The sequence below is a fragment of the Cariama cristata genome, unplaced genomic scaffold (genome assembly GCF_000690535.1).
Source record: "Cariama cristata isolate BGI_N322 unplaced genomic scaffold, ASM69053v1 scaffold38997, whole genome shotgun sequence".
In the NCBI taxonomy this organism is placed as follows: Eukaryota; Metazoa; Chordata; class Aves; order Cariamiformes; family Cariamidae; genus Cariama; species Cariama cristata.
In genome coordinates this window covers 29120-38860 of record NW_009626705.1, presented here as the reverse complement: position 1 = coordinate 38860, position 9741 = coordinate 29120, and positions in this window count along the sequence as shown.

Here is a 9741-nt window from a genome sequence, read left to right as displayed (position 1 = left end):
AACGTCTCTTGCTGTCAGGGGCTACGTCTATCTTAATAAATTAAACAAGATACTATATTTTGGCACTGAGAGCAAGTGGCTTGTTTCCCTAAGGTAAGATTCTTTATTATTGCTGCTTCCTCCAGCCCAGAATCACTCGCATATCCCGCTAACACGGGCTGCTGACCATGGCCTTGTATTGCACAGTGCTGTGGCACTGCTTGGAAGACAGCTAGCTGGCAAAGGCCCAGCTTGTACAGGGAGTGGGTTAACAATTAAACAGGCTAATCAAATTCAATCTAATATTCGAGTCCATGTGCTGTGTTGTTTCCTTTTGCTAGTAGAGGCTTAACCAGCACCCTTGCACTAGGACTGAGCTTTGGCCAAAGGAGTTGCAGCTACCTTTTAAAAACTGTGATTCTATTTTTGATCTCTGACACTACTTTCACTTCAAAGTACCAATTTTTTTTTTATTAAAGTACCTGTACCTGTTCATTACTTCGTGCAGTCCCTAGCTTGTTTATTCAACTCCTCTTTCTCATTCAGAATAAAGGAGCACAAGCATCAGGCAGATCTGGCCAATCTAGAAGACAAAAGAGAAGGATAACAACTACAGAGATTGAACCAATTGTACCAATTGGAAATTCAGAGAAGAATGGAAAAGGAACAGGAGGAAAAAGTTGAACGCCAAAGGCTGTATCATGTAAGTAACAGGGAAGCAGAGAGTTTAAAATGCTTGCTTCACCTTGGCTGCCTGGAGTGAAACCGTTGCAGTAGGCCTGCAAATAAATGGGCCTACTGGCAACAGGAGGTTTGCTGACAGCTTCAGTAGCGTTAGATTCTGTTGCAGGCCACGTCTCTCCTCTGTGCTTTTGAGAAAGGCCTCTTGGAGGCAGGGGCACTCTCTTTTTTTTCCGGGAAATTGGACCAGCTTGTCTGAAGGGACATTGGCACCTGCTGCTTTGACTGGTCTATGATTAAAAAGTCTGCTGTAGACATCAAGGAATATTCTCCTTGACTTGAGAGCTGGATTTAAGTTCCACATACCTGCTGTTTGAAGCCCATTTTTCTATGTTAGGAAGAGGGAATAGCCTGAGACTGAACATAACAGTATCTTTTTAACTTGTCTTTCCCTTTATGATTAGGGAAGTTTAGAAAATTAGTCAAGACCTACTTAGCACACCTACTGTTTCCTCTCCCCATGCCTGCTTGAGCAGGAAGCCTGAAATGGAGGTACTGTGATCATTCATTGGCATGTGAGAGAGTAAGAGGACAGAATTCCCACTGAAACTCTACTTGCTCCCCACTCCCCCACACTCCTCCTCACCCCAGTTATACAACTCTTACCCCATTTGCCCCCAACCTTGTATATGCAATAAAAGCTATATATATGCTAACTGCCATTTCTGTGTGATTACTAAATGCCTTGTGCCTTACATGTTTATGGTTCTATAGACTCTTACTGTTTGAGCCCTTGAGAGTCTGTACTGTGTGAATGACACACAGGATGGGAGCAGAACAGTTGGAGCCAATGGGGAAGTAGAGGGAAGAACAAAACTTACAGATACTGTGCTTGGGGCTGCAACCATATACTTATTTTAATTTTGTGGTAGTTTCTGGTAAGCGGGTCATGAGAATTCTCTTCCATCTCTGGGTTTCTAGCTTCTAGAGCTTCTCCACTGATAAAACCAAAGAACTTTTATTATAGTGTAGGCCTGAAGTCTTTGCTAGATTTTTTTTTTTTTTAGTTCATGCTTCCAAAATCTCATTCTACATAAAATTAAAAGTAGTTTTCCATTTGCACAGGAGTATGTAGCTGAACAGAAAATAATTAAAGCTGAAGAGAAACAAAAAGAAGATGATGATGATGATCGAATTAAGGCTTATATTAAAGGAAAAGAAATGATGGCTGATCTGACAAGAGAAAAAAAAGCAGAGACTAATAGGTGGGTCTAGGGCTACAGTTTTCAACGTTGAGATTCAAACATACAATTTAATTTTGTGACAAAGGTTACTCTGATTTTTTTATATTTGCAAAATCAGAACTTTGTAAGGCAAGAAATTTTTCTGTAATTAAAACTTGAAAAAGGAGTAGAAGGTCCAGAAGAAATGCCTACCAGTTCCAGTAGTAATTGGTGGTGTTGGGGGTGGAGGTGGGATTGCTGGGATTTATTAGGAGCAGTGCCTCAGGTAATCTGAGTGGATATCCTGGTATGTCACAGTAGCTCATGTTCTCCTGCAGGCTAATGCAGGAGCATAAGGACAAAGCTGTTGAACAACTAACTGCACAGATGAATGAGGCGTTCAAGATTGAAAATTACCATCTTGCTAGAGATGCTGCGGATGCAGAAGACAAATACCAAATGAAAAACAGAGAGATGCAAAAAAAAAAGGCGGCTGCCACTGAATCTATTGCTGAACACAGAGCCACTGTGGTAAGAAACCTAGCCTGTTCCTATTCTTCTTTATCATATACTTGGACTTCTGAATACCTTTTAGAAACACCATAGATTCTAGCATAGTCATCTTGAGTGAGATGCACATGCAGGTTCTCACTTAGCAGCTGTCTCTCATATTTGCCATCTATAGTTTCAGAACTAACTCCTTAAGAAAGGTGCAAGTGGTACATGTGATGATCCTCTCTCAAAATATTAGTTGGAAGGCTCTGTGATTGTTGGTGATTTGTGCAAACATTTTCCAGACTCTGCACTGCTTACTCCAGCTGAGGAGCCTGACCTAGATCAGAGCTGGTGGCTCTGGTGCCATGCACGGGCATGCTTCACCAGCTCCGCTGACATCTTTCCTGGGGTCCTCTCTCCCCCCTCCCACTTCCATGTTGGGCGCACATCTGCCAGGGCTGCGGAAAACCCTGGGCTTGGCCACTGGCCAGCCACAATGACTGCGCTCATCAGAGCGGTGATACAGGGCTGCTTCTGCTGAAAGATATGACTTCCAGCTTTGCAGGCCAGCTCCTTGCTTAACTTCTTTTTGTGTATTTTGTAAAATACAGATGAAGATGAAAGTGGAAAAGGAGAGAGAGGAAAAAGCAGAGAGTAAAAAAGAACTTAATGCATTAATGGAAAAGAACCACACGTACCTGGAAATGGAAAAAGCCGAGAAACAAAGACAACGTGATGCAAATGTGGAAGTACAGAACGTTTGGATCCAGCAAATGGTAAACAGAAGAGCTGTACCGTGTCAACCCCTTCGGAAAGAAGCATGCTTCTAAACCCATAGTACTAGATCTCCTGGGTGGGAGAGAGAGGATGCTTGCTGTGGTTGTGATTTGTGTGTTTTGTTTTTCATCTGTATGCTCCACATATGCTGGTGTTGGGGACCAGCCTCTTCTTGGAGCAGTGGAACAGAAACCTCTTCCAGGCTGACTTGGCGCATGCTGGTCAGGGAGGATTACCTGGGAGGGCTGGTAAGAAGGAAGAGATGAACAGTGATAGATCACATCCCGTCCTGTGTCATCATGCCATTTTTTTCAGCCATGCCACTGCTGCCCTCTCCTATCTTCTGGGAAGGTCACCAGAGAGCAGCAGCTAATGCTGATGTTAGGTGTATCTTTTTTGGGGAGGGATGATATTTGCCAAGTATCAACTGACATCACCTCAGATCTCCTGTAAGCTTTTACTCTCTCTAAGCTTTAATGGAAAGGTTTATGTTGTGACAGAAATACTAAGCTTTGTTATTCCCTTCATCAGGCTGAAAAGGAGGCAAAAAAACAGCAGGAAAAACAAGCAGATTTGGACTATGATGCTCAGAGAGAAGCTGCTTTTCATAAGGATCGAGCATTTTGGAAATAAAAACAGTAAGTTAACTGAATCAGTGCCATTACTGGATGTAATTTTTATTCTCTCCAGGCATCCAAGGAGGGAACAAGATGGTGGGCTTCCTAACTAGGACAACTGTAAGAGTAGAGGAGTGTATACATATGCAGTATTTTAAAAAAATAAATAAAATTGAGGGGTGGGGATGTACACCATCCATGTTCCTCCTGCCAAATGTACATGAGCCCCCAGCTTGCTCAGGGACTGAGTAAACACTTGGCATTGTGCAGTAGTGTTACAGCTTGCATTGCCCCTCAAAGCCCTGGCTGAGGGTAGGGCCAAGAACTCTCCTTGGAGCCAGCACAGACCCAAGTATTGTCTTGGTTTGTCAGTCCTGCTGTGGTCTGGGCTGACGCACTGTTTTCGGACAGCAGGACGTGGCTGGGTGGAGCTGACTGACTACCCATGTCGGTTAGCATGGCCCATAGGGGCTCGTTGTGGAGTGAGGAAGTTGCTGCTGAGAACTTGACACCCATGATCTATGTGTTTCAGAAGTTTTGCCCAGAATAGCTTTAGGCTGGTGTCAGGGCTGAATGCCCATCACTGGTTGGAGGACATCTTCCTAAGTTTCATCCACAAGGGTCCAATTTATGATCACTCTCTAATGTGAACCAAAGCATAGTAAGTAGGAACAATCAAGAGACTTGTTTCAGACTCACTTCTGACCTAAACTAAAATGTTAACATTGCTGCACTATCAACTAAAAGTCACACAGTTCTCTCCAATTATCTTGGAGTAATTGAATTTGGATTTAAAAAAAAAAATAGACATGGCAATTAACTTGTGAAACTGTCTCTAAATACTTTTTTTCTTAGTTCACTAATGAAAAATTTATTTCCCTTCTCTCTGAGCCAGTAGTCCTTTAACTACTTCAAGCTTTTTTCAGCAAGCAGAAAGAATGGAAACTTTTAATAAAGCCTTTTGACTGCAGAATCTGGAGCCTTGAGAAGCATTGACTACAGCAGGAGTGGTGCTGAAATCTGCAGAGCTTGATAAAGCTCCAGATGAATCCGTAAGTGCTTATTTGCACATGCTCATCTACCATGCAATTGGTGAGTTAAATGGCTTCTAGTCTACCTGCACAGCAACAAGAAGCAAGGTAGACTGCAGCCTCATTTCCTACTCAGCTTCAAGAAACACTCTGTTCTGCAGACTATGTATGTCTGCATTTGAAGTCTACAGCCTGCTTCCATGGGGCTTATACCCCTCTTACTTTGAACATCTACAGAAATATCAAACTCCAGTACCAGAAAACCAACTCTTTTTCAGTACACCTAGAGTGAAGTAGGAATCCTGTTTAATTTTAAAGCACATTGGCTAAATATAGATTTAGTTCCCCAAATTCAGCATGAAAAAAATCTAGCATTAATAATAATGTCATTTCATTGTATTGACTTAGAGATGTGTATGTTTTGTGCGCTTGCTTTAAGTGACTAACCCTAGTTAGTATCTTCTAGAAAACTAGGCAAAAAACCCAAACTCAGGTGTCTTAAGAACATGAAGAAATACTTGAGGTTCTAAAATTTTTAGTGACAAAGCATTTTGGTAACATTTCATTGTCTTTTACAGTTGTCCTACATGAAAGGCAAGAACAGAAATAAAAGGGCATAAACAGACTGAGAGAACAGCTCCTTGTGCAAGTAGAAGCAGATGAAAGCTACCGAACAGACTGAGATCAGAAATAAACTGAGAAATCTGGGCTCATTCAGTTTGGCAATGAGGAGACTTAAGGAGTGATCTAATAGCCTACAGCTGCTTGAAGGATAGTTACAAATACAGCAAAGCAAAACTCTTCTTAGTGGAGTCAGGTGATTGATACAACAAATTGTGACATGGGATATCAGGCTGAGTAGTGAGAAAAACCTTCTTCACCAGGAGCATAATGTGATGACACTGGATCAGAGTGCTCAGAGGTGGTGGAATTGCCACCTGTGAAGGCTTTAAAGATGTCCCATGTAAGGCAGGAGGTCGGTGTAGCTGACCACCGGAGGTCTTTTTCAGCTACCATTTAAAGATGGCAACAAAATACAGGGAGATCAACTGCAGCTGAGAAGGGAAATTGCTGACCTGGAAGAATCCGCTAATTGAGGGGTACCTTTGATCTAATGCCTAGTGTCACTACTTGTATTAGTTACTAGGTGACGTTTTAATTAATAGCTAGCAAATCAGACAATGCTTTGAGAAATAAGTTGAGTAGTAAACTTTAATCAGTGTTCTTGCTCAGCAAAGCACCCTCTCAAATGGTGTGCTGCTTCAGGAGGTTGTAGCGGCTGAGAAACATAATAGGCATCGGCCTTACTAGAAGGCTAAGAGCTTAGGAATGCAAGGCAACCTTCAGAGGGACTGAAACAGAGACATGAAATCAAACTGTGTTTTTTCCAAACCTGTCACCGAACTCTGGAAGCAGAACAGCAACTTCAATTTGAACATGTGGGCCTACAGGGTCTAACACAACTGGTACCTGTGTGGCTATGGTACCTGTGTAAGACAGTACTGTCACCACGTGGATCTAATACAACTCCTACCTAGGAAATGGAAGAGAGCAGCTTTCTCAAATGCTTCATATCCTAAGGGAGTTTGAGATAACTCACTCTGCAGCTCTTCACAGTTAGGTAGTGTTCCATATTGGAGTTATTAGTTTTGTTCTTTTAACATTAGAGTCTTTGATACTGCTTGGTTCTGAGGAAGCTTGAAGAGGACACCTTACCTGGAAGTGAACTACCTATGAACAGAAGAGTTGGCACCATGGGACTATCAAGGATGGACATTTTCATGTCCCACTACAGACTGGCTGTATACTCCTGAAAAAGAAAAGAAAAAAATTGTTTTTAAAGCTTGCTGGTCATGTTAGGTCAAATAATTTGTTTTGTTTCAACAGCTAAATTCTTTCAGAAGCCTGTTACTAACTTGCACCTTTCTGGTATCTCTTAAATGGAAGAGCGCTATAACTAGGCTGTAATCTTCCTGCTGGTTCTGGCAGTACATCCTTGCTCTGATGCTGAATTTTCTTGTTCTGGCAATGCATCTTTGAGAGAAGGAAGATTCACTACTTGTAAATAGCTCTGAAAAAAAACCCCTCATCTCTGAAGGCTAAGACTTCAGAGGGAGTTGAAGTGAAGGCCAGAGGTGCGACAAGACCATATAAGATAACTTCTTTGGAATTAACTTAAATGAAATTGTGCTACAGGCTTTGTTAAAGGGAATGACTACACACATTACAAGTTTACACTCTTGTACTGCCACTACTGCAGTTTAAGCATCTTTTTGTTTTGGTGTATTGTGGCCTTTGGCATTAAGAACTAGATACCTAAGTGGATACATACATGATTCAAACCTGCCCTCTAATCTGTTAAACCAATCTCTAGAAAGCTGTCTTAAAGCATAATTGGTTGATACTGTCTTGCAGAAACCAGCATAGCACTTTCTTTTTCTGTGGGTTTCCTCATCTTTGCATTATCCAGGTGCTAAAGGACTTGAACATCATAACTGCAGGTCCAGTAAAGTTCCACATTATAGTAATTGCCCCCTTCAAATGAGTAGTACCTGGTCTGACTCCTTTTGTGTGTAAAGGAAAAATAGGCAAAGGTTAGAAAGTAGCAACATGTACTAGAAGCAGCAATCGTTACTGAGCAGACCAGAGACAGGATCAAATATACGTGACTACTAAGATCTAGGACATATAAATCTCAAAACTGGTATAGGGGCATAGCTGACTATCTTTGGTAAAGCTTAGTATTATATTACGGCTATAGGACAAGTATTTCTGCATTAGTTTCACTTACAAACTATCAGTGCGTATACAATTAATTGTACAGTAGTTTGATACAGTAAGACTTAAATTCTGCTTTGTTCTTCTTCAGAAATACATCTGACAACTACAGAAGTATCAACTAAGGAGTAAGAAGATAGCCTCTCTGTCTCCTTAGAAGTTATGCCTGCAAAACCTATCAGTGCCCAACAGCTGAAGCTAACGCTGGAGCAAGTTACAAGGCATGCTATTTGCCAGAACCTGCCTATACTCGACTTCAGCTCAAGAAACAAGTACCATAGCTTGCAACTGTACCTGTAACTATTCTAGTTTTATTATGGAACAAAGCAGTAGATTCACTTTCTAGGAAGTCAAGAGGTAACAACCAAAGGTAAACTATCAGTTTATCTGTACTGTACTCCTTGAGTAATGCTGGGCCTCCAGGCTTAATTCAAACCTTATGTTTTGGCTTTAAAAGAGTTCTTGCTGAGCAAATAATAAAATGGAGTAAGCTGTTTAAAAATATCTGCCTGTAACAATAAGAAAGATCAATGTTGAGTATACCTTTTATTTGTGACAGTTATCTACTTGCTTTTGCTTTGGAGAACACAATGGAAGATAGGAGTACTATCATGAGAATGTTGTGGCAGTGGGTGAGTCTTCAATCCTTTATGGGAAAGAGATGTCTGCAGCAAGACTCTGTTTCTAGCACTCAAGTTTCTAAACTGACTGTAGGGAATGGGAAAAACACTTTCCTGCTTTCTCCTAAGCACTTTGTGGCCAGCACAGCCAGGTTGCCATGCTGGGATACTGGTGTAGGGGACTCTTGATCAAAACATGTTCTTTCACTCAGTTCTAAACTGACTGTAAGCTGTCCTACCACTACATTTAAATTCACATCATCAAACAGGTAGTTATTCTAGTGAGAACTATTCTGCTTCACACACACCCAAAAGACTGCAGTATTTCTGTAAGTACAAGATCAATGTTTGCAACTAGCAGAAAAACTGGTGGTAAGATACTAGATCAGCTTCATTACATGGCTCATTTCTATATATGTTACAATGTATAGATAGTGAATAGACTGTCATTTGTCATTCCGTAGTAGAAACTCTTAATTCCATCTATAACTCAACACTATCATCCAATTTAGCCTGAAATAAAAGTCCGACTATTCATATCTTCAGTAAAAATGTATAGATCTTTGTTTAATTGAAGAGGTAGTATCCTGACATCAAATCACTGTACCTTGTAAATCTGTACAAACAGTACTACCACTTTAAAAGGCTGGAGATTTGACACAAGCACATTTACACACACAGGTTGCACCATATGACTTAAGAGTAGTATTTGCTTCTAAATACAGAAGATGTTAAAGTAATCCTGCAAGAAGCACATGTGGCAGACATATGGAATACACTAACAAATACGCAAAACAGCATTTATTTCTGAGAAGTACTTTAATACACAAGTTGTACATTTCATATCAAGAACTCATTCTCCAGCTGACAACTGGACCATCTTCCCTGTTGGGAACTATAAATGACAAAATGTCCAAAAGACCAAGGTTTCCAAATACTCTGCTAAATACTACATGCACAATACTGCCTGTATAATTAACCATGCTTTTTCTAGCTAGGGAAGGAAACCAGTTATCAGCTAGTTCCTCTTACCACTGATCAGAAGTTAATAGGCTTAACTTCTTTCCAATCCTTCCAACCATTCTTTTCATTAGCAGTTATGGCTAAGGTCACACACTGACTTCTTTTTATATATAGTTATAGGGAATATGTACAGGATATGTAGAAATGTCTAACTTCCTGCCAAAAATAGCATGTTTCCTTAAGTGCTTTGCATGTTGCAAAGCTTCAATTCAAAGTCAGGGTGCTGCATCAGTTCAGTTTATTTAGTCCTTTTAATGTTAGTGTTAGAACTTTTATGAATACAAATATAAATTTAAAACAAATCATATGTATATTTAGCAGTTTACTCATGTTAACTGCTAAGTTTCATTTGAATAATGACTTTATGATTAAGAAAGTATGTTAATTTAATTCTTTAATGAAATGTACCTTTACCTTTATGTAGTTTTACTATCTGAACTCGCTACTTTTATTATATTTTATTACTGCTATTCCTTTTGTGAAATTTCATACTAAAATTAGAAAGTTATTTTGATGT